The sequence below is a fragment of the Poromitra crassiceps genome (assembly GCF_964638095.1).
Source record: "Poromitra crassiceps genome assembly, chromosome: 16".
Classification (NCBI taxonomy): Eukaryota; Metazoa; Chordata; class Actinopteri; order Beryciformes; family Melamphaidae; genus Poromitra; species Poromitra crassiceps.
In genome coordinates, this window is record NC_139645.1 from 32,506,933 (window position 1) to 32,532,535 (window position 25,603).

A 25,603-nucleotide genomic window follows, 5' to 3' on the forward strand; every position below is an offset into this window, starting at 1 on the left:
GTTATTAAACAGTATAATTACAATATTGATGCATCACATCTTACCTATAATAGTAGCTGAGATCAAAGCCGTGTGAATTGGAGATTGCTCCCTTGGATGATTATTAAGTCTGTGTCTGTCTAAACTCGCGTCAACAGGGGGCTCTCTCTCTCTCTCTCCTTACCGCCGGCCCGGCTACCCGGAAGTGAAACGCGGAAGTGAAACCCGGAAGTGAAACGCAGCTGCCTGCCTCGCCGTTTGCGCTGCCTAGCAACATAACATAAACAATGTGAACGCCACGCATATTCTCGCGAACATCTCTAGTTATATTCTAACAGGTTTTTTGGAAGTTATTTTGTGGTTATGGCCGAAGTGGCTGCTGCAAACCGTTTCATTTCACTTCCTGATCTTCCCTGGCCACAGACAGCCTACACTGGCCGATTCACTCGGGGCTCAAGCGAGACTACTCTGCATTGGTCTCGTCGACTATTAGAGGTAAGATGTGATGCATTGATATTCAATTTATACTGTTTAATAACAATCGAAAAAGTTGCTCGTAGCTGCTTTAATACATGTCCCAGAAGGGCACTTTGGTTTACATCAGGGAACTGATGTAACTGATGACTTAAGTACAAGTACAGTTACTTGTGTAAAGAAAAGACTGGTCTAAGTAGAAGTAGCCTACTGATTCAACTTGTTTACTCAAGTCAAAGTTTAAAAAAATACAGGCTCTGAAATGTAATTATCAAAGTATTTCTACCGGCTGTTTCTGTGCAAAGCTAACTGAAACTCACATCACATTAATATCATGCAAAGACTATTAAACTTGAAAGATCCCCTCCAAACATGTTTTAAGGTGTATAAAGATACTTGTTTAATAGTTTGTGTGATCTGATTTTTCCACCAAAAAGGTGCACATAATGCGTGACAACTGGGAGAGCACGAGAAGAGAGAAACAAACAACAGCTACATCATGTTTGTTTGTTGTGCATTAAAACTAAAGTAACTAGCCTGTTTTGAAAATGTAAGGAGTAGAAAGTACATAATTTGGCTTAAAATGTAGGGAGTAAATGTAAAAAAGTTAAAAATAAATACTCAGTAAAGTAGCCTACATATACCTGATCTTACTTAAAGGACGGCTTTCCAGTGGGGAATATGAATATATATAAAATCTCACGCCCCTAAGGTTTTCGAATCCGTTGAAATTTTTGAAATTGGTTGTTCACAGCCAGAGCTATCAACCATCTCTCACATATTTTTTGGCCCAGCCGACGCGTTTTACGTCAGATGGGCCAAGTCCGCCTTGCGGAAGTCGAGCACCTATGAACTACAACTGTTGTGGGCCATGGTCCCGCCTCTAGAGGTCCTCCACGCCCCTTCACAACTCTTGTACCAAAACAAAAGGCAGCCATCTTTTTTCATAGACTAGGCTAGCTATTGTTAGCTCCCCATAGCTCCTTGCAAAGAACCATATCTCGGGAACGGAAGCACCTCCAGACACGGGACTGGCGGCATTGGAAAGCTCGTCAAATTTTACATCTAGTAGAAGGTGCGTTGAAGTTACGAAATCAACGCTGAGCATTGATTTTGATTTTTGATTTTTTTACATGAAATAGTTGCAACATCAGATGCGCGTAACTCCTAGGAAAATGCCTTAAAATGCATGAATTTTTTTTTATGAAGACATCTCCCGACATATATACTACCATTTAAATTTGGTGCAATTTGGAGGCAAATGTTTTTTTTTTAATTCTTGTTCTACTAATGTTTTTATGTCGAAGCCTTCTTCTTCTTCTTCTTCTTTGACTTTTATGGCGGTTGGCAAGCATATATGTGCATTACCGCCACCTACTGGAGTTTGATATCAGCCAAATGCCTGAGGGGTGGGCGTGGACTCGAAGGCCACGCGAGCCCAGTGCATTGTGTGGGAAGTGTAGGATTTCGGGTCCCCGCACCCGCACCCGCCCCTCCACCCCCCCCCCCACACACACACACACAGAGTGGATTTTGGTTGATAGCTCAGGCTGTGAACAACCAATTTCAAAAATGTCAACGGATTCAAACTCCTTATAGGGGCGTGAGATTTAATATATCTTCATATTCCCCACGGGAAAGCCTTCCTTTAACACATTGAGTGCCAGCGACGCCATATGGCGTCAAGAGAAATTTACCGTAGGCTGCCAGCGACGCCAAATGGCGTCAATAACTCCAAATTCATATTTTGACGGGGGAATGTCGATCTAAGCCTCTTACATCGCCTCTTACAATATGGGAGCTATTGAATGTGTCTAACCTATTTTACAGAACCCTTAGGTGGCGACAGTGCCCTCCCGATTAGACAAAGGCCAGGAGAAAAGACAGAAGAAGTCATGAGGAAACGGAAATCGCCATTGATATGCTTGAAGCATAACGTCGTTAGCTGTGCCTGTGAACAGCAGTCATCTGCTGCCACAATTGAGCCCCATCCGTGTCCGCTGCGATAGTCCATCCATATGATTTAGTTGCCGACACGGCGATACCAGCGTCTTTATGAAAAGTGACATTATTCTCAGCTGGGAGCCGAGGACACGCTGTAAAAAAGCGGGGGGTGCAGGCAGCGGACTTTTCAGTGCAGATCAAACAGAGCAAACTGCAGCAGAGCAGAGACACTCGACTCCTCCCACCACGGAGGAGGAGGAGGAGGAGGGGGGTGGGGCACGCAGGGCACTAACAGCATACAACCATTGACAGTACACACACACCCATGCAGCAGCAGGCTCCATGTTTGTTCAACTCAAAGCAGAATTCATTCTGTCGCCTTTCTAACATAAAGATGTGATTATCTCAGAAACTAATTTCAGCATGCTCTTTTCGGTCAAAAACACTCTTTTTCAGAGGGGTGTATTTCCAAAATGGAACGGTTTATAAACACAGTTTTTTTTTAAAATGAAACAGAAGGGTTCAAAGTTTCATTGAGGCTATTGGTTGTCCATATAAGAGGAACACAAAAAATGATATGGCTATATTAAAATGCATTGCGGCCTATGTGGCACAGTACAGCACCTTTTGCCCAAGGGCCGTGGCACTCAAAGTGTTAAGTACAGTAACAAAGTATTTGTAGGCCTACTTAGTTACTTCCCATCTCTGACTGCAGGACAGGGAGAGTGCGTCTTTTCGATGAGCAATGAGCTTTTCATTTCCGTGATAAAGAGACCAATTTCGAGTAGCTGTCACGGGGTTACGTCAGTGGTTGCAAAAAACGTACATAGAAACTGAATTCCATTGCAACATCGGCGGACAGCAAATGCGCCATTTTGGCCTGAAAGAGACACCTCTGATTGGTTGTCATTGTTCTATGCTGTTGTTCCATTGGCCATTGAGGTTTTTTCAAGCCAAAATGGCGGCAGCGCTGTTGCGAAACACATCAACTCTTGCCTTCAATACTCTCTGCAAGTAGGAAAACAAGCTGTAGCTGTAGAGATTCAGGGAACAAGGGGACAAACTAGTAGGCTTTTGCCACTAGTTCGACTCCGCCCACGAAAATACGTAATCGGGGGCAGTCCCTAAACGTTTATCATTTTGCAGTGTGTTCTTCTATTGAATGTATGTAGGCTATAAGATGCACTGTACTGTAACGTCTGAAATGATGAATTATATATTATATATAACAAGAGGGATAGCTTACAATGTTATAGAGTCCATGTAGTAGAAATAGCTAGTGCTGGGGAAAAAATAAATGTAAAAATATTTTTTATCGTTCATGTTGCCGAAATAGCTAATGCTGTCAAATGTTATTTTGTTTGCTGTTCATTTTCTTGCTGGTGCATTATGTGATTGCTGTTTCAGAGCAAAATAATGGAATTAAACGCACTGAAAGCGACAGAATTGTGTCCGTCTTATTTACATGCCAATATCCAGTTATAGTCACAGCGCCACCTACTGGCAACAACAAAAGTGGGGTGTAACTCGACTGTACAGGATCACAGCTGCTCCAAATGTCATATTTTGATGAGCATCCCACCCAGAAGAGGCCCACCTGCCAATATTCAGTTGTAGGCATAGCACCACCTACTGGCCACATGAAATCAGCCATACATCTGTGACAAACATCATTCTAATACAAGCAGAGATGTGACTACTGTGGGCCAGGAGGAACAGTACAGCCTCTGCTACACTGTCAGAAACATTTGCCAGAAATAAAGTAGCATAATTCAAACCTCAGATAAGTGAAAGTAAAGTACATATAAATCTGAACAGTGCTTGAGTATCATAGCTGAGCAAATAGATGTCGAGCCAAGTAAGGCGTGAGGGCGGCTAACCAAGCCAGATGTCTAATTTCACTTTCGCTTCTTCCTTATGCTTCTGCATTGCCAAACCACTGCGCCCCCCCTCCCGGGCCAGGTGCTGTTGCCATGGCAACAAGGACAATCTCCCAAAATGTCGGCGTGTTCCTTTAACCATAATAACCAACCTTTGGAACATAATTCAGCATTTTCAAATAATAACATTCTTAACAATTTAAATATAGCAGCAAGCATGTAAAAAAAGTGTATGAATGGGGGAAAGGGGAACGGGCACTACACTAGTAATATAAATATTTCATGAGCAATATAACAGCCTAGTCTAGTAGGACAGGCTGATGTATAGGCCCCTGCCTGGTGGCCGGCGAGTGTTGGGTTTGCGTGTGGGGGGAGTGGCTTCCTGGCTCGGAGGAGGGTTTGAACAGAATGGGACGGATAAAGAGTGAGCTGGTCGCATGGAGAAACAAACGCTTTTTCCATCCTTTTTTCCAGTCAGTTTCAGTCTAACAGGAAATGCATCACATCTCATCACATGATGCAAATGATCACATGATGAAGAGCCAACACGGAGGAGAATGAGAGGAGGAATCACTTCATCAAGAACACAGCTCATTTCCAATATATATTGATTTTCAGCAGAAAAAAAGTGGAAAAAGTGTTGAGTATCTCTTTAATATTTGTGGTAAAAAGCATAATCTGTATATTAAACCGCTCAGCTCAAGTCTTTTGGCAAAATGAAAAGAGCAAAGTCAAATGAGTGACTGAAGCAGGAATTATGTTGTTTAAGTATTTGTGATTAATCCTTCTGTCTCTTTCACTCACTCACTCTCAGACACACACACATAATTGTCAGCTTTTAGATCTCGCCCAAACTATTTACTGTAGTTATTTCTTCCAAATCATCGGATCTATCTCGATATTTTCCAGCAGCTTGTTTTTTGACAGAGATGCTCACCAAGCACAAGAGCAGCTGAAACAACCAAGACTCACAGGTGCAGCAGACTTAATAAAATGACTTTATAGAAAATTACCCAGGTTACATTTCATATTCAACTCTTGATATTTTAAGCCTCCAAAGTTCAATTGCTATCAGACATTTACCCATAAAATCAAGTTTAGCTAATAGTCTCGCTGGCCAGCCTCCCCTCCCTTCCGGGAGAGGAGTCTGGCAGCGCTGGTCACCATTGTGGAATTGCGATGGGCGGTGCTTAGCGGCAGTGCCCTTGGAAAATAGCTTCCAACAGTTTTGCAGCCAGACTCCTCTCACGGGAGGGAGTGGAGGCTCGCCAGCGAGACTAAGCTAAATACAACCCAATACATCTTGACAATCATTTTTTTCATTTTGGAGAACAGCTTTGTTACACGTTCTGTAAACATAAACACCAACTCAACAGTTTGGACTCGCTGTTCTCTGACTGCAGCAGATTATAGGACTCTGTAATCTTCATAGGAAGCTAAATAGAAAATCTCTTCAAATCAAACAGTCAACACAAATAAAACTCTTGACATCTTAGTGCAGAAACATGAAGAGGCAGAGACACACCATGAAAATGGTCCAATGTAAAGATATGGAACATAATAGAATATGTACGATCCTTCTGCTTCTTCAGGGCTTGTTGGAGGTTTTGAGGAAACGTTGAGACTTCTGCCTCGACATCTGGTGCTGCTGCCGTGCCACCTGGGCGTCCGAGATCACCTCCTGCAGCTTCTACACACACACACGCACGCACGCGCACGCACACACACACACGCACACACACACACGCACACGCAGACACACACACGCATGACACACACACGCACACACACACACACACAGAGATTATATTCGGGGTGTAAACTCAGAAAGAAAGACCCTGACGACGGCACTAGCAGGAGGGTTTCCCACTTCTGTGGTTTCATCATGTAGCTGCAGGCTAGCGCTGAGCTCGTTAACTAGCATCTCGTTAACTAGCATCTACGCTGTGTCCTCATTAAAATGTTGTTTGTTTTGTTTTGTTTTTCTTCAGACGCATGCAAGTAGGCGGTGGTAGAAAGAGAAAAAAACACAGGGAGAATTGCAATTTTGCTTGTTTCAATTTCGATGATCGAAATTGGAACACCCATTTCGATCAATTTTCGATTTAGAATTGAAATGGTGACACCGCTAACGCACACACACCTGGGCAGCGGGGGGGTCTTTCAGATGGACGGTCCTCACTGGCTCCTGTCCGTCTCTCTTGGGGATTTTCAGTTTCTGTTGCTCCTGACAGAATAAAACAGCAACAGAAATCAATAGAAACGCTGAAAAAGACAATTCTAATAACACAAACTGACAGGATTGTTACAGAGAAGTTAAACTCTATGTGTCTGACAGACAGAGGCTTGGTGTGTCACTGCCCCATGTGAGTCACACACAGAACATTTTAGGTTTTGGCTCCTGCTAAGTTAACATTGGTGAACATATATGATTGGAAAGTAATATCCAGTTATGGAATTATATTTATCACCACTTTGGCAGATGTGAAACATGCTGGGTTTGTTTGCTACATCAGTTAGCTAGCCAACTCACTAACATTATGAATGAATATAAAATGGCCATGGCAACATTAAAGCTATAGTTGGCTAGTGAGTCATCAACCTGATTGCTATTTACGTGTGAGATGATTACATTTACATTTCTAACTGAAGATACACATTAAGCTGTGGCAGTGAGCTAATGGCTAAAGGGGCGTCTGTGCTGTACAACATTTAGGCTCGCGCAGCACGACTCACATCTACAGCTGGGACAGCGACAGGGCACATGATGCACAGCTCAGATCAGTGTGTATGGGTTTGTGTGTGTACCTTGCAGTAGATCTTCAGGTCAGACCCGCTCACAGCCGGAGGTCTGTAGAAGTTCTCAAACAGACACTCCCACTCCTTACAGAAATGTCCCACAAAGTCCATCTCCTTCACACACAGAACTCTCCTGGGGGACAGACAGAAAACAACAATAACAAAAACGTTATGACAGACAACAATAAAAAACACTTCAACAGCAAACCAGCCCAAAACTCAAGGGTTTATGGGTCGACGCCTAGACGGAGATATCAAATAGTTCTGTGGAAGATCTCGAGGGTGATCTGACACAGGAGCAGGGTGGTGAACCGGTGGAGATGTACTGAGGGAATGTGGATTCCGAAGGAATATAATTCACAATCCACTGAGCAGTTTTAGAACCATCTCGTGGCTCTGGGCGAAATATTCTTCAGCATAGTTAAGTTAAGTTAAGTACCCCGACGGCGGCCAGAGTATCTGCTTCTCAGTGCAGACATGCCTGGATGGATGTGGTTAACCAGCTCATCAGAGACGCTTGTGAAGGCAAAGGAGAACTGGCTCAACCTTGCCAACAGTGTTGTGCAAGTTACTTTCAAAATGTACTATACTACATATTACTAGTTACTTTCATTTGAAAGTAATAAGTTACTTTACAATATTACTGCCTGTGGAGAGTAACTGGTTACTTATTACACAACTTTTGCATTACTTTCACTGTAATAACAGCAGTAGCAGAATGACATCGTCGCCTGGGAACATCCCGAAAAAGAATTTCAAGCATCTTGAAGTCAGTGTAAACGTCCAAAATATTCTAAATGTTATCTTTTTCCTTTGTTATTGTCATCTATAGTGGTTATTTACATAAAAACACACACTTTGATTAGGAAATGACAGTGCTTTCATTAAAAAAAAAAGTAACTCAATTTGTAACTTGTGTTACTTGACGAAGTAACTGGTCTGGTATAATATTACTGAAATCCTATTGGTAATAAGTTATATTACTGAGTTACTAAAAGTAATGTATTACATTACGTAAAGTGTCTCCTACCTGTTGGTGACGATGATGTTGGTCTTTCTGTGTCCGGGGTACTCACAGTGACCTCTGAACACCTCGCCCTCCAGCTGCTTCTCTGACCGCTGCACACACACACGCACACACACACACACACACACACACACACACACACACACACACACACACACACACACACACACACACACACACACACACACACACAGGATGTCAGGATGTCAGAGTGCACGCACTCACGCACTCACTCACTCACTCACTCACTCACTCACTCACTCACTCACTACCAATCTACCATGATTTCATTTCCTTCGACTCATTTAAGGCGTTTTCACACTGGGAACGACGATTGTTTTTGTTCTGTCCCCGAGTAAGATTGCCTATCTCCTCCCACATTTTTTGTTCAATTAACACCAAACTTTTGGGAAAGTATCTTCAGACCGTCTTCTAAAGAACGACCCGTCCAGATCTTTTGAATGATCAAAGATTGAGTCCACAGTGCAGCAAAGTGTTGAACTGAAGATAATACTGTAAACAGTGAGTGCGTTTACATGCAGACAATAAACAGTTTATTAGCGGATTTCTGGAGTTACCTGATTATTCAAATGGTCATGTAAACAGCATACACCGATAAGCTTTATCCGCTTATGGCCGTTATCGGGTTATGAATAAACCGATAAACATACCTAGGTTTTTGGCCAATAACCTGTCTTTTCAGTGCATGTATACAGCGTATCAGGTTTCTTGTGGGTTTATACATCTGCGCATGTACAAGTTGAATTACCGCCGCCTTCTGGAGAGAAATCCGACTAATTGACTGAATCATGTAAACCCAGGTTTTTCCTATTGTCGGATTATTAAAGTGCATGTAAACGCAGAAATCAGATTATTGCCATAAACTGATTACTCACAGTTATCAGTTTATTGGTGTGCATGTAAACGCACTCAGTGACTACAAATTCTCGCTAAATAAATCTTTAATGTTCATGACTTTTCTTTTCTTTTACAAAACTCTGCTAGCACGGTAGATGAAGTGTGTAAAATTCCAGAATTTTTGACAGTATTTTATATTCTGCCCTCATGTATACTATTGCAGTCAATGGAAATAGAGCATTTTTAAACATCACTTTTTCCATTTATGGAGCAATCAATCTTTGTACAAACAAATGACAGACATCTCTTATGTTGTATAGATGATGTATGCAAATTGTCAGAACTTTGTCTTGAATACTGAATATTTGACACTAGTTTGAAACCTGCCTGTAAATGCATGGACAGCTGTTAGCCCTTGTTCACACCATACGCCGAAGCTACGCTGAAGCGATAGTTTCAGCTTCTATTCTTCTATTTCTAGTTCTATTTTTCAAGCGTAGAGCGCACTGCACCTGAGCTGCCAGGCATGAAGCTGAGCGAGGCGCTGAGGAAAAGAGTGCTTCTGGTGTGAGCGGTTTAGCGTGGCACTCAGCTTCTGTTAAGCGCTGCTTCTGCATAGCGCCTGGTGTGAACCAAGGGTTATACTGCACCCTGGTGGTTGGCCAAGTCATAGTGTGAAGCTTCCTCTGATTTTCCCACTTCCCAATTTGCTCAACTTGATCACAACTTGCCATTGGTGGCTAAGGTTGTAAGTTGGAGCCTTGGGGGATGTAGAGTAAACATGCTTTTAATGCGTTTAAGCAGATTTTTGGTCTGTAAAGTTCTGCTGATGGCTATCTCTCATTTGTTGTTGTGCTCTTCCTCCTACTTCTTCTTCTACCTCCTCAAAATAGATTCAAACAGCGGAATAGCCCTCTTGTTTGTAACCATGGCGATGACACCGCATTATCCTCAGGATAAATGAATGCTTTCAACAGGAAGTGAGCATCCATTTTCCTGAGTTGACACATAAACGCCATGTTGGCGACATTTTATAGTTGATACTCTGATGTCCCGTTCCTGTGAAAGCAGCATGAAGCTATACAGATTTTACAATGTGGCAGACCACATTTCTTCTGTAGTAGTTGCAAGTTTCAACTCGTCTCGTTGCGAATCTTTGGCGTAAACTGGCCTGAAACAAATGCTCCCCACGGACACCTCAACGCTAACCTGACATTGCCAGATGGAGGCGGTATTACCATTCTCTCGCAAATCTCGCGAGGGAATCCAGCTTGCTTGCGAGGTTACCTCAACGCCCCCCTTTCAAAAATATTGCTTCCAGCGCCGCCTGACATTCACCGAACGTCTGCTAGGGGGCAGTACTGCCCCTGTTGAGAAACACTAGTTACAGTGACAAAGTGAAAACTATGAATAAGGAAGATCTGTTTATTCATCAGGTTTGAACACACATCACACACTTCACACTGAAGGACACAAACACACGTCTACATCCGTGGACTTTAAGGCAACCAAAGGGTTAACCCATTGATACCTGATGCAGCATTTGCGTGTATAGCCCTCATTTGTGTGTCTATCCCTTTAAGTCTTAAAGGGATACACACACAAATGCTGCATCGGGTATCAATGGGTTAAAGTAATGCACAAATACTACAGTGAGTCCTGCTAAGTGATGTCATGCTAGGGACAGGAAGGCCTCATTTGCATGAAGTTTATCAGTTTATATGCAATTCACAAACTGCATCATGTTCACAGGATGAAGATCACATTTATATAGTTATATATATATATATTTATATACACACAGTATGAAAGCAATGGTTTAAAAGGTGATGCTACAAACCTTTTACAAAAATATTGCTACGTTCTACAGCAGACACCTTAATTCATTTCTGTGTTTATAGTAAAATATTTTCCACAACCTGCCATTGTAGTTTTGGATAGAATCTAAATTATAAATGGTTTTAAACATAGCATCCTAGAGTGCTTCACAAATAATTGTTAAAAAAAAAAAAAAACAACGTTTAATTAAAAAAGTTACAGAAAAAAATCTATCCACTGATTTAAAAAAATGCTTTGAGGTATCGAATGACAAGATATTTACTTTGGCATGCAAAGAAACCTGAATTACACAATAATTGATAGATACATTTATTAGTTTACAAAAGCAAAACTCTGCCACACACGTTTATACAGATTAAATAAATCCAGGTAGCATTTTGAGACAGGACTGGTCTGAGACACAAACAGCATTAAAAGATTTGAAATACAGTTTAGAACTGAAGCCTTCTATTCCTCATCATGCTGCATAGAAGAGAAACAGAGAAGAAAGAGATTATAGGCTGCAAACTGACAGACGCACAGCACTGACAGACAGGAAACAGACAGACCCACAGCACTGACAGACAGGAAACAGACAGACACACAGCACTGACAGACAGACAGACCCACAGCACTGACAGACAGGAAACAGACAGACACACAGCACTGACAGACAGGAAACAGACAGACACACAGCACTGACAGACAGGAAACAGACAGACGCACAGCTGACACACAGGAAACAGACAGACACACAGCTGACAGCAGGAAACAGACAGACGCACAGCACTGACAGACAGGAAACAGACAGACACACAGCACTGACAGACAGGAAACAGACAGACACACAGTGCTGACAGCAGGAAACAGACAGACGCACAGCACTGACAGACAGGGAACAGACAGACACACAGCACTGACAGACAGGAAACAGACAGACACACAGTGCTGACAGCAGGAAACAGACAGACGCACAGCACTGACAGACAGGAAACAGACAGACACACAGCACTAACAGTAGGAAACAGACAGACGCACAGAGATAACAGCAGGAAACAGACAGACGCACAGTGCTAACAGTAGGAAACAGACAAATTGACCACGGCGTAGTTTTGCGGTTTGCTATTAAGTAAAAGTCGTATGATTATGGTAGAAAAAAGTAGTCAGTGGAAAGGAATTGCAGCCGCTACAGTAGCCTGGCTATTTAAATATGGCAGGTTTTTGTGCAGGATATCTCGTGTCGCGCAATGATGACAATTCTCTCCAATCAGCAGTCTGCAGTGTTTTCACCTCACCTTTTGGTCTCACCTCAGCTTGCTTAGAACCTCGACGGAGTTGTTACCCCAAAAAAACTACCAGGTAATAAATGTATGTACCTGTATGTAAAAACAAAGTAGAGTAGAGTTGAGTCGAGCCAGTGGTGGAAAAGCACCATTAAAACAGACTCGAGCTGTACTGTGTGGTTTCACACTCGTTTAGAAATGTTTTGTGCAAAAAAGTGAACTTGTTGTTTAATCAGTTGCATTGTGGAATCACAGATGTAACATCACAGAGTTTGTGTCACACATGGTGTGCAGCACTACAACCCTTGAATAAATCCTCTTCTCCTCGTGTGTTTCAGAGGCTGTAGAGAGCTCAGGTTTAAAGCCAGAGTGAAGATACTTCTATCATCTGAAACAAGAAGACCTGTCAGGGCATCCAATGGTCATGACATGTTGTCAGGAAGGGGCTAAATAATGCTCTAAAGTTAGGCTAAGTTTCGCAAGGAAAAACCAGCATGGCCATTTTCAAAGGGGTCCCTTGACCTCTGACCTCAAGATATCTGAATGAAAATGGGTTCTATGGGTACCCACAAGTCTCGCCTTTACAGACATGCCCCCTTAAGGGTTAACCCCCGTTAAGGGTTACAGTTAACTCACCTGGAACAGGTCGAAGCCCTGCGACTCGGTCTGGTCGTACGGTCTGATGACGCCGTCCTCCCTGATCAGCCTGACCGGCCGCAGCTTGGTCACTTCCTCTGTCGACTCCGCCGCCCTGACCACACACACACGCACACACACGCACGCACACACACACACGCACGCACACACACACACACACACACACACACACACACACACGTATGTCAGCCTAATGACAGTGGCTCTGCCCTCAGTTTGATGGTGGAGCCTACGAGCAGGCAGTTTTCTACTCTGCTTTAAAGATCTGGCTGGCAACTTAAAGGAGGACTTTGCCAATTTTCAACCAGCTTTGTATCGTTACAATGTGGGTTTACGTAGATGAACAATATGTAACTTCCCTCCATCTTCATTCTCAGGCACGGAGGTGAACAGATGTTCTGCTCGAGGGCAGTTGTTTGAACTGCAGATTTGTTATTAGTCTTTTTTCTGTATGCGTTCATCCACTGGAGAATCACATGGAGAGCCTTAACGAGTGTTAAGGCTGAATGAAAAGCCTTAACCAACCTTAACCAACCTTACCAACTGGCAGGGGCGGAGTTTCTGCAGGCAGATGAACGGAGATCTTCTCGGTGCAAGAAACATGCAGAGAAGGTAAACAATGTTCATCTGCATAATACTAGCCACACTGTAATGACACGAAGCTGGTTGGAAATGAGCAAAGTCCTTTAAATAAGGAAAGTGACTGGAGAATTTAGCAAGTCAGCTTGACAAAAACAGTTTGTTTTCTGCCTTCACACATCACTGCTGCTGCCAGCTGTGTGATGCTGCTTTCGGGATCCATCCATTCTCGTGAACGTGATATCTCAGGAACACCTTGAGGGAATTTTGCACATTTGGCACAAATATCCACTTGGACTCAAGGATGAACTGGTTACAATTTAGTGGTCAAAGGTCAAGGTCACTGTGACCTCACAAAAGACCCTTTTTGGCCATAAGCTAATTATGACCAAATTTCACCCAAATGTCTAAATAGGATGAAATGATGACTTTTTAAGCTCAACTTCACTGTGACATCTACAGTATATTTTAGTCATCTGGACAGACATGTTAACTGCAACTTGACTTGTTGATAGAGGCATAAACTACGAGGCGGTTATTTTCTTTTTTTTTTAATATACAATGGATTTTGTAACAGGTTACAAACATCTACAGTAAGTTACCATGGAAACTCACAATAACACTAAGGACCAAAATGCGTTAAATATGCGTTAGTTATTACCTATAATAATGGAAACTCACAATAACACTAAGGACCAAAATGCGTTAATTATGCGTTAGTTATTACCTATAATAATCTCAAGCTCATGAGGACTTTAGACATTCAGAGAGAACATGAAGCAACCGATGCAGAACATCTCTTTGCAAAGGAAGATGCTTTGTCAGAGCGTGCAGGCAGCGCTGAGCGAGGTGCCACAAGCAGCCACCAGGCAGCGCTGAGCGAGGTGCCACAAGCAGCCACCAGGCAGCGCTGAGCGAGGTGCCACAAGCAGCCACCAGGGAGCGCTGAGCGAGGTGCCACAAGCAGCCACCAGGCAGCGCTGAGCGAGGTGCCACAAGCAGCCACCAGGCAGCGCTGAGTGAGGTGCCACAAGCAGCCACCAGGCAGCGCTGAGCGAGATGCCACAAGCAGCCGCATTCTCCAACTCAGAGGGACCAAACTCAAACAAAGCAAACTATGTAAAGGCCAAACGGGCGAGTTGCAGTCAAATGTTTGCTGGAACATCTCACCTTATGTTACCTCTACAGTGAAAGCATGGAACAGTAAGTTCATCAGGTTATCCAGAATCCAGCGAGTGGTCACAGTAAAGGATGCAGATTACATGACGGATGGGTCTCCAGTACTGTGGAGGCGGGGCGATGGGGGGGGGGGGGTGTCTTTTGGGGTGACGTGAGGTGAGTGTGTGGGTGCATTAAAAGTTGACATATGTGATACCGCTGAAAAGCTGATTAACTTTACCTGCTGAACTTTACCTGACTTTTTAAAGCATGATTAGCAGGTCAGAAGATTTTAGAACAATATCTATTTTAGCCGTGGCCGGCGGTCTTGGTCTTTCAGGGTTAAGAGACATGATCCAGACCTACTGTCTGATTTAGCTCCACAAACAGCTGAAGGTACTGATTGGGTTTTTAATCAAACTGACACCTGCATTAATCAACTATATAATGTTGCCTAAAATCCAACTTCAAAGCTGCAATAGGCAAGAGTAATGTTTTAAGGAAATTAACCTAAACCTCCTCACACCTAAATGTCTTCCTATAAATCCACTACTGCCTGATGTGAACCAAAGTGCCCTTCTGGGACATGTATTAAACTGATTGATTGATTGATTGATTGATTGATTGATTGATGCTGTTGCAACGTCTTCGAGAGCCTGAGATGTCAACCTCTATGCAGATGACACTATTCTTTATTGCTTTTCACATTCTACACAAGCTGCCATTTTTCATCTTCAACATGCCTTCGGTACTTTGCAAAATCATTGTTAGAGGTTACATTGGTTTTAAATGTATTTTATAGAGAAAAAACTTCAGCTTCAGCTCTGCACTTTAACTGTATTGAATGAGTTGAAGTTGAAGTGAACTTTGGAATGAACTTGGCACTATGACTGGTGGACAAAAAGTGTGTTACTATTTAGATATGTTCTGATTGGTCAACAGTTATGGTAGAAGAAGCACTCCAAACTCTGCATGGCCGTGCCATGCGCTCATTCAGTCAGTCAGCCAATCTCTGAGGAGAGAACAGACGAGGAGAGAGGAGGCAGGGCTTGGATGAATGTTTGGTGTTCTATGTGACTTTAAGACTAAGCTTTTCTACATGATTCATACATTTGAAATGTTTAGGAAGTATATACGGTGTGGGTGCGTTCAGATGACACCTTTTGCACATGTTTACAAAGCAAAGCGCACTGCAAACAACTGAGATGCGTTTGAGGCTTAACTTTGCTAGCATTAGCCTAGCTTGCAGACACTGTTCAGTGTTTACAAGTTCTTAAAAACTACCTTATTGCTGAAATCATAAACACACAGCTAGCCCCCATTGCCTTGTTTTTTTTTTACATTCATGTCGTGATGATCATTGAAATGGTAGCACAAGCTCATCTTCCATGTTTGTTTGTCCGTTACTCATGCTTATTGTTTATTGGACGATGCACGGCATCCAATTCCAGATAGCATATGACCCAAAAAAATCACAATCATATACCAAATATATTTTACAGTGTACAGTTTTCACTTAAGTGTGTCAGAAATTAACAATCCTCAATCTATCTATTGTAAAGTTTAATATCACTTTGACCTTGATTTTCTTCCAGTCTCTACAATTGGATGATAGCACATTTATTATGAAGATTCAAAATTCGTATCCAATTCCGGACACTTACTTCCCACTGTGTCGTGTATTCATATACTCAATATTAATAAACCCTTCCTCTACCTTTACAATGTTACAGATACTTTTAAGAAGTGCAGGCTATGTACTCAAAGCTCTTATTTTTCCATAAATCTACCAGCCAATACCGAATCTCTCCACTGTCGCCCAATGTGGGATGTTGTCCGTGACGAAGTTAATAAGTTAGTGTTTGATATTCTTAAATGTGTAGGCTATAGATACTTATGAAATTTGAGACCTAGGCAGGGTGGTGTTACACATTGGTGGTGGATGAGTTGAGTTCCCTCCCTTCCCTCCCCTGATATGTGAAGCATTTTGAGTGTCTAGAAAGGCGCTATATAAATCCAATCAATTCTTATTATTACTATTGTTATCGTTATTAATAAACGTGTAAGAACTTATGTAAATTATCTTTCAGTTGGGAACTCTGTATAACAATGTTGGTAAACACTGGAAATTACGTGTCCGAAATTCGATACAATTCCGTTTCCGTTTCAAACACAGAGAGCTTGTAAAAATGTGAGATGCATCACTTTGGCAGAGGAGAGCGCTGATCCTGTCAACATGCTGAAAACGATGAGAAGGAGCGAACTCAAACATGCTAATGTGCAGAAGGCGTCTGAACGCACGCTGTGTCTGTAGTGAAGGAGCGGTACTGTCGGCTCTTTCCTCAGGTCGGGTCTGTTCAACTCACAATGCTGCAGCATGGCAAGGGGGGCAGGGTTACTCAGGGGGGCGGGGTTAGAGTGATGGAGAGGTGTGTGTGAGGGCGGGGTTACTGGCAGCGTTAAGAGTGATGGAGAGGTGTGTGTGAGGGCGGGGTTACTGGCAGCGTTAGAGTGATGGACAGGTGTGTGTGAAGGTGGAGTGTTAATCCAGTCACTTCTCTCTGGCCGCTCACTGAGCACAGTAGTGGTTCAGTATGGAAACACACGATGGATGGAAGTCCTTCAGGTTCTACACAATGCAGACACTTACCTGTCTTGTCTGCGACCTGCGGGGGAAAAACACCTCATGCCAGCACGCTTCCTAGCAAAACTGCAGTCTGACATACAGTTTAAAGCTGCTCTCCTCAATCTGACATACAGGTAAACGAGGGCTGCACAATTAATCTAATCGATATCCAAATCGCAGGAGTAGTTGCCGTTTGATAAATGTGTCACAACATACCATTAAATGAAGCATTGTGGCGCTACAGACAGAGATACCCTGGAGGGGCGTTTCTAGGGAGTGGCACTGGCCACCCCTGAAATCTAATTGGCCACCCCTGAAATCTAATTGGCCACCCCAAAATCCTGAGGGTGCTGGCATCTGTGGCCGACATGACTGTATTTCTAGAGGCTGTGGCAGGCCCAATTTTAAAGCTACAGTAAAGATACTGGCATCATATTAAACTAGAAGATCTAAGGCGTCCATTACTACCAAGCATGTCATTCTAGCCTGTTAGCAAGGGGGGTAAATATCGCCCCAGATTTAGGCTACATTTTGGCGAGGGAAAACCTGTCTACATCCTTCCTAAATGCCGCACTCAGTGCCACCCGTGCTTGAGTCTGTGCCCCACCTGGGCCACCCCAGTCAAAATGGCCTGGACACGCCACTGATACCCTGGCCTACAAATCATATTCTCCAGAGGCAAGGGAACATGCTTGTTGGGTACAGACCTCAGTAAAAATCCCATCATCATTTATATATTTCAGTGAAAATGCAAAAAAATTGCATTCCCGCTAAAATCTTGATTCATATCCAATCACAATACCTGTCAATATAAGAGCAATACGTTTTCTGTTTTTGCTTATGGTGCAGCCCTAGTTTAACCTCAATATGAAATGCATTTTAAAGCTGATCTCAATCTTTAGGGCTTTTATTTTGATACTGAACTGAGGAGCTGTGCATTTTCCTGCTGGCACAGCAGTGTTTCCTCTGTGTGTTTAGTGATTAAGGAGCGCTGCTTTAATAGCAGTAGCTATGAATGAGTGGACATTCCTTCAAATACTCACACAACAACAAAACAACAACAACAAACAAACAAAAAAAGTCCCAGGCATTAACTTATGAGACAAAAAAACACAAGCAGAATGTCAAAATTAGACAGCGCACAAGAATCAGAACAGAGGAGACAACATGGTTAGCACGTTACACTACATGACATGTTCAACACAAAATACAACAAACAGAATGAGCACCGCGTTGCTATGTTAAAGAAGATGGATTTAAAGAAATTCACACAAAACACTGCAAAAATATTTAAATACCATATTTCCTCTAATAGTCGATTAAAAGCCTGGTCACTGATACTGGCCGGCCCCAAACACAGGCGGGTAAAAAACAAAGGAAAAAAACAACAGTGAATACAGTAAACTCCTGAACCCTCATTTATCAAGCCAACGTACGATAAAAACTGTGTACGGACTACCATAGTCCCTGCTGCAACACTCGTGCATTATGCTTGTGTACGTGAGTGCAGGACACGATGATATAGAGGCAAAGTGACCGCCTACTTCCTGCTTCAGCACTGTACCAGAGATTTTCATCCGCCATTTATTTTCCCTTAGACATTTCGTAAAATGCTTATAATTTTTTTTTTACTTGTTCAAACCAAACGGTACAGATATATTTAGGAACATGAGAGACCACATAACATTTCACTCAGACCAAAACGTAAAAGAATTGCAGATTTAAAGAAAATATTTTTTCAATGTAGTTTTTTTAAGTTTTGGTCCGAGTGGAATGTTCTATGGTCTCTCCCGATGTCTGTCTCTAATATAAGCCTGCTTCTAAAAAAACAGTAGTTGAAGTTGAGGTAAATAAAAGGTCAGGGGCCAATATTAGAGGAAATACGGTATTACCACCAAAACACAGAAATTAAAATGACACATTAACTGAAGTAAAGGAAGTCTTAAGGAGCGCTTGTTTCGTACCTCTGGATGCCCTGGAAGGTGGAGCTGGCCATGTCCACGATGCCGCCAGTGGGCCGGGCCACCACCCCCACCAGACCCTTCCCGATGCCCTTAAAGAAGCCGGCCGCTCCTTCCTTCTTCGCCCCTGCAGCCACACAGCAACTCAATCAGTCAACTCATCACCATCACAAACACCCTGCACTCAATCAGTCAAGTCATCACCATCACAAACACCCTGCACTCAATCAGTCAACTCATCACCATCACAAACACCCTGCACTCACCCAGTCAACTCATCACCATCACAAACACCCTGCACTCACTCAGTCAACTCATCACCTTCACAAACACCCTGCACTCACCCAGTCAACTCATCACCATCACAAACACCCTGCACTCACTCAGTCAACTCATCACAAACACCCTGCACTCACCCAGTCAACTCATCACCATCACAAACACCCTGCACTCACCCAGTCAACTCATCACCTTCACAAACACCCTGCACTCACCCAGTCAACTCATCACCATCACAAACACACTGCACTCACTCAGTCAACTCATCACCATCACAAACACCCTGCACTCAATCAGTCAACTCATCACCATCACAAACACACTGCACTCACCCAGTCAACTCATCACCATCACAAACACCCTGCACTCACTCAGTCAACTCATCACCATCACAAACACCCTGCACTCACTCAGTCAACTCATCACCATCACAAACACCCTGCACTCACCCAGTCAACTCATCACCATCACAAACACCCTGCACTCACTCAGTCAACTCATCACAAACACCCTGCACTCACCCAGTCAACTCATCACCATCACAAACACACTGCACTCACTCAGTCAACTCATCACCATCACAAACACCCTGCACTCAATCAGTCAACTCATCACCATCACAAACACCCTGCACTCACCCAGTCAACTCATCACCATCACAAACACCCTGCACTCAATCAGTCAACTCATCACCATCACAAACACCCTGCACTCACTCAGTCAACTCATCACCATCACAAACACCCTGCACTCACTCAGTCAACTCATCACCATCACAAACACCCTGCACTCACTCAGTCAACTCATCACCATCACAAACACCCTGCACTCACTCAGTCAACTCATCACCATCACAAACACCCTGCACTCACTCAGTCAACTCATCACCATCACAAACACCCTGCACTCAATCAGTCAACTCATCACCATCACAAACACCCTGCACTCAATCAGTCAACTCATCACCATCACAAACACCCTGCACTCACTCAGTCAACTCATCACAAACACCCTGCACTCACTCAGTCAACTCATCACAAACACCCTGCACTCAATCAGTCAACTCATCACCATCACAAACACCCTGCACTCAATCAGTCAACTCATCACCATCACAAACACCCTGCACTCACTCAGTCAACTCATCACCATCACAAACACCCTGCACTCACCGAGTCAACTCATCACCATCACAAACACCCTGCACTCAATCAGTCAACTCATCACCATCACAAACACCCTGCACTCAATCAGTCAACTCATCACCATCACAAACACCCTGCACTCAATCAGTCAACTCATCACCATCACAAACACCCTGCACTCACTCAGTCAACTCATCACCATCACAAACACCCTGCACTCACCGAGTCAACTCATCACCATCACAAACACCCTGCACTCAATCAGTCAACTCATCACCATCACAAACACCCTGCACTCAATCAGTCAACTCATCACCATCACAAACACCCTGCACTCACCCAGTCAACTCATCACCATCACAAACACCCTGCACTCACCCAGTCAACTCATCACCATCACAAACACCCTGCACTCACTCAGTCAACTCATCACCATCACAAACACCCTGCACTCACCCAGTCAACTCATCACCATCACAAACACCCTGCACTCACCCAGTCAACTCATCACCATCACAAACACCCTGCACTCACTCAGTCAACTCATCACCATCACAAACACCCTGCACTCACTCAGTCAACTCATCACCATCACAAACACCCTGCACTCACTCAGTCAACTCATCACCATCACAAACACCCTGCACTCACTCAGTCAACTCATCACCATCACAAACACCCTGCACTCACCCAGTCAACTCATCACCATCACAAACACCCTGCACTCACTTAGTCAACTCATCACCATCACAAACACCCTGCACTCACTCAGTCAACTCATCACCATCACAAACACCCTGCACTCACTCAGTCAACTCATCACCATCACAAACACCCTGCACTCACTCAGTCAACTCATCACCATCACAAACACCCTGCACTCACTCAGTCAACTCATCACCATCACAAACACCCTGCACTCACCCAGTCAACTCTATAGAGTAAACTATAGAGTCTACTAGAAATATTGCGCGCTTCGCATGGTCATTTCTAGGTTGTGTGCTCATATCTAGCACGCTTCGCGCTCACCCATCAGCAGGTCAGTTGAGCAGACCCTCCAGCTCAGTGTGTCGTGAGGAAACTTACCCTCCACCGGTTTGGTGATGATGCCTGTGACTCCGCCCACCATGCCCTGCGGGGAGACGAGAGGCGGTGAGTTTGAGACCAATCAGCAAACACAGCCAATTATCTCTGTGTGTGAACCAATGCATCAGACTTAACACATTCACTGCCAACAGTTTATCCAATACAGTAGGTAGCTTCTGCCAATGGGTTTTTTTGAGGATTCTGGCTCATCTTTCAAGAGCCGAGGATTATTTTCTGCTAGGACTTTGTGAACACAAAATATCTCAAAAGAACTAATAGAATGTGTGCTTTCTCTGTCTAAAAGAGTTAGTTTTTATCATGTTCTGTTATGTAGGCAATAGCAGTTGAATACAGCATGGTTTCAGCGTCTGAGAAGGAAAGCTGAGATAAATGCATTTTTGTGAAATTCGATAGAACAGGCAGAACAGTCACTTTAACCATTTATTTTTGGCATCAGTGAGACATCAGACATCTAAACAATAGTTCTGAACAGTAATTTCCTCCAATATAACAGCACCCCCACAGCACCCCGCAAACTCCTCCCTCCGTGGGTGTGTCTCTGGTGGCTCTGCAGCGTGTGTCACAGGCGAGTCTCTGCTGCCTGTCTGTGCTGCCTGGCGGCCGCTCGTCGGGCGAGTCTGGATCGGGCTCGCTCGTTTCTGGGGTTTCGGTTGTGAGCTGGGATGAAGCTGCGTGCGATTCTGGGCTTTCTGCTGCGTGTTTCAAAGTGTGTTGCACCCAGAGTCTATTTTTGGAATCCCCCACCGTTGTGCGCCAGCTCCCAGCGCGAAAGCGTTTTCGCCAAACCATTCTCATGAGAATGGTTTCCTCACGCTTTTTCCTGCTGTTTTTACTCGACTTTCTCTAATCTGGAGAGCACTGTCGCCACTTAATGGGTCGGTAAAATAGGTTATACACATTCAATAGCTCCCATATTTTTATAGGAGATGTAAAAGGGTTTGATCCACGTCCCACCGTCAATTTTTTTTTTTTTTTGACGAGTTAACTCGTCGACGGCAGTCAACGGTTGGTTTCTGTTTGACGAGTTAACTCGTCGACGGCAGTGAATGTGTTAATGTGTTAATGGTTAAAGACTCTGGCAATCCACTCTCAAATATCTCTCTTTTTTATAGGATATCACAGCTGATCACATTAATTACCCACCCAAATGAGTCTAAAAAACTTTCACAGCTATTATAAAACCAGGTGCAAAAACCATGGACACAACAACCCCTCAGTGTTTATGTCCATGCTGCATGCCCATATCTAATTATGATTGGTTGGAGATTGCTGACATCAGCAATCTCCTGAGAGAACTCTGTCCATTTTACCTCTACTTTTTCAAACTGCTGGGAAAAAAAGGGCAAAAACCAATGCAAGGTCAATGGGGTCACGCTCCTGTATGTACGAGCTGACTGAAGCTCACAAAAACTTTATCCACAGTCACACAAAGTACATTTCACTGAGCTTCAGTCAGCTGTTTTGGACGCGGGAGGTCGGCGGATCGAATCCCGCTCCGCCCCTGTGCAAGCCCTTAACACAGGGGCTGACTAAAATGATAAGGGCTCATATATAACACATATGAGCAACTATTTTTCATGGGGGGCCACATGAGAAACCCAGATTGTTGCCGGGGGCCGAACAAATATTGTCATGCCGTAACCCATGGATGGGCAGCTTTGATGATAGAGAGGGCCACAAAAAATGTCCTCGCTACCAGGTTTTGCTGAGGGCCGAACGGCGCCAGCACGAAAAATTTGGTGCATTTGAAGCCAGGTTTAGAGGAATAACTAATTTTAAATTAACAGTTGTGATGTCATTATTCAGTCTTAACCACCAATATTTTATCCTTTTCTCACTCACTCCTATGTCACCACCTGCTCTGAGGGCTTGAAATTAACTTCTTTGACCACCTGCCAATATGGCTGCTAGATTTTAAAGTTACCAGCCAACTATAATTTCCACTAGCCGAAATGTTTTTCTTGAAATAAACCAGAATATGAGTGGGTTAATTCAAGCATAAGTATCAGTAAGTGGCCCGGGATTCTCAAAGCCTGTGTTGAGGGTCACACGAACAAAAATGCACTCTTGAAACTAAAGAAATCCCAAACCAATGAGTTAATTATTTACATTTCTACTTCAATGTAGCCTTTTAGTCATAAAGATTATTGAAAGATATTCCATATTCCAGACTGAAATGCTATAACAGAAGTGGAGTATTGGCCAGAATGACATGAACATTTGGACACTTGGTATCTTGCATGTTGCGTTCAGGTGCACTGTAATTTATTTTTTTTGCAATTCGATCGCGGGCCACACAGGCGGCACTCGAGGCCCGCGGGCCGTATTTTGCCCATGTGTGCCTTAACATGTCAACACAACGCAGGTTACATAAACACAATGGGTCTGTCTGTAACTCAAGTGAGCTCCTATCACCTAGCTACCTAACTATTAACTTGATTAATTAGGTAACTAATTTTAATATAGGTGGATGAAAAATAACTAGTTTCAGACGTCCTCATGCTTGAAGGTAGCATTGCACGTGACAGGTCACACTGGTGCTGTTTCCATTGAATATACAAGATTTTTTCTGACCAAGATTGATCAAGTTGAATCCCAAAGCATTTGGCAATAAATGTGTATAAATCGGCATGGCTGGGGGCTGTTTTCTCTAACGTTATACTACTCTTATAATCCAGAAAGGTCGAGGCTTCACAGGCTACAGTGAACACTTTTAATTTGAAGGCGAAAAAGGGAAATGGTACATATGAACTGATAGAATTGACAGACCAGTGTCAATTCAATCTACGAATACACCATTTCCCCTTTCCACCTTCAAATTAAAAGTGTAAAACCCAGCGAACGAAAATGTTACAAACGCTACAAATGGGAAGTAATGACAGCTTATCATTTAATAAAGCACAGTTAAAACGAACTCCACTTACACTTGAAGGTTTGCAATGGTGCTATCATCCTGGCTGTGTAGTCCTGCTTTGGGGTGGGCGGAGCGAGTTCTCTAACGTTAGTTATATTAGCAACCTAACTAGCGGCTGCTGTCCAGAACACCGTCAGGTAAGATGCTTCCTACTATTGTTCAAAAGTGACTTTCCTGACACTGTACAAACATCTGACTGCACTAAATTTAAGTAAAGGCTGACGTTATTGACTATTCTAGAATAAAAATGAAAAGAAAGTGAAATATGTTTGTTATTTAGCCAACATTGTTTCACTTTTTTCTGATGCGGTCGGATTTGTGGGCGTCGCCATTAGGGGCTCGCTTCGTTCTTCTTCGTCGGTTGTAAGGGTCGCAAGGTATCATGGGATACCCTAACCCACCAAAGTGTGCATGGTATGGTTCCTCGAAAATTATCCATAACCAGGTACCTAGAAAGGTTGCAAATTCAGTGAACTTATGTATCAAACTGGTTTCAGACAGCCTAATTACAACGTCTTACCTAGAAATGCCACCTATATTGCTCGTTCACTTGAGAATCAGACAGGCCCGAAGTAACAAAACAAACAGAGTGAACCTTGGTTTTGGACTTTCAGGTGTGAAAACACATCCTGAGCAGCAGCATACCTTCAGAAAGCCTTTTCCTCCTTTAGCCAGACTCTCTCCAAAGTCTTTGGGCGGCCGGTTCATCTCCTCCCGCCGTTTCTGCTGGTACTCCTTGTCCATGGTGATGGCTGCCAGGCCCTTCCCCACCGAGCCCGTGATCCTGGACACCATTCCTGCAGCACCACCTGGTGGACAGATGCTTCAGTTAAAACAGACAACACTGGCAACGCTTGCTTATCCAGTAGCATACAGCAACACTTACAGACACCGGGAGTTAAGTTCCTAACCCGGTTACACAAGGAAACTGGTTTGGAGGTGACGTTAGCCAATCCTGGTGCTTGTATGGCGTGTTCTGCCCCCAAATGGAGTGGGATTCAGCGTGTTCAGCCCCTACACGAGTGGGATCCGCAGAGAACTGGGCAAATGGCCGCTTCCCTGCGTACTACCGTTTCCAAGCAGAGGCAAGAGTGCTGCCTGCCGGCTTGGAGCAT

General features: G+C 43.6%; 1 pseudogene across 1 annotated transcript in view; it reads right to left on the bottom strand.

The window, feature by feature from the left end:
- Positions 1-5,255: 5,255 nt before the first annotated feature.
- Positions 5,256-25,603, bottom strand: part of LOC310791595 (intermembrane lipid transfer protein VPS13C-like) — a 141,799-nt pseudogene continuing 121,451 nt past the window's right edge. The window contains exons 56-60 of the transcript in view: positions 12,699-12,813; positions 8,107-8,195; positions 7,086-7,209; positions 6,421-6,504; positions 5,256-5,967 (exon numbers count right to left, since the gene is read on the bottom strand). The product of the transcript in view is annotated as an intermembrane lipid transfer protein VPS13C-like (transcript). The remainder of the gene's footprint in view (positions 5,968-6,420; positions 6,505-7,085; positions 7,210-8,106; positions 8,196-12,698; positions 12,814-25,603) is intronic.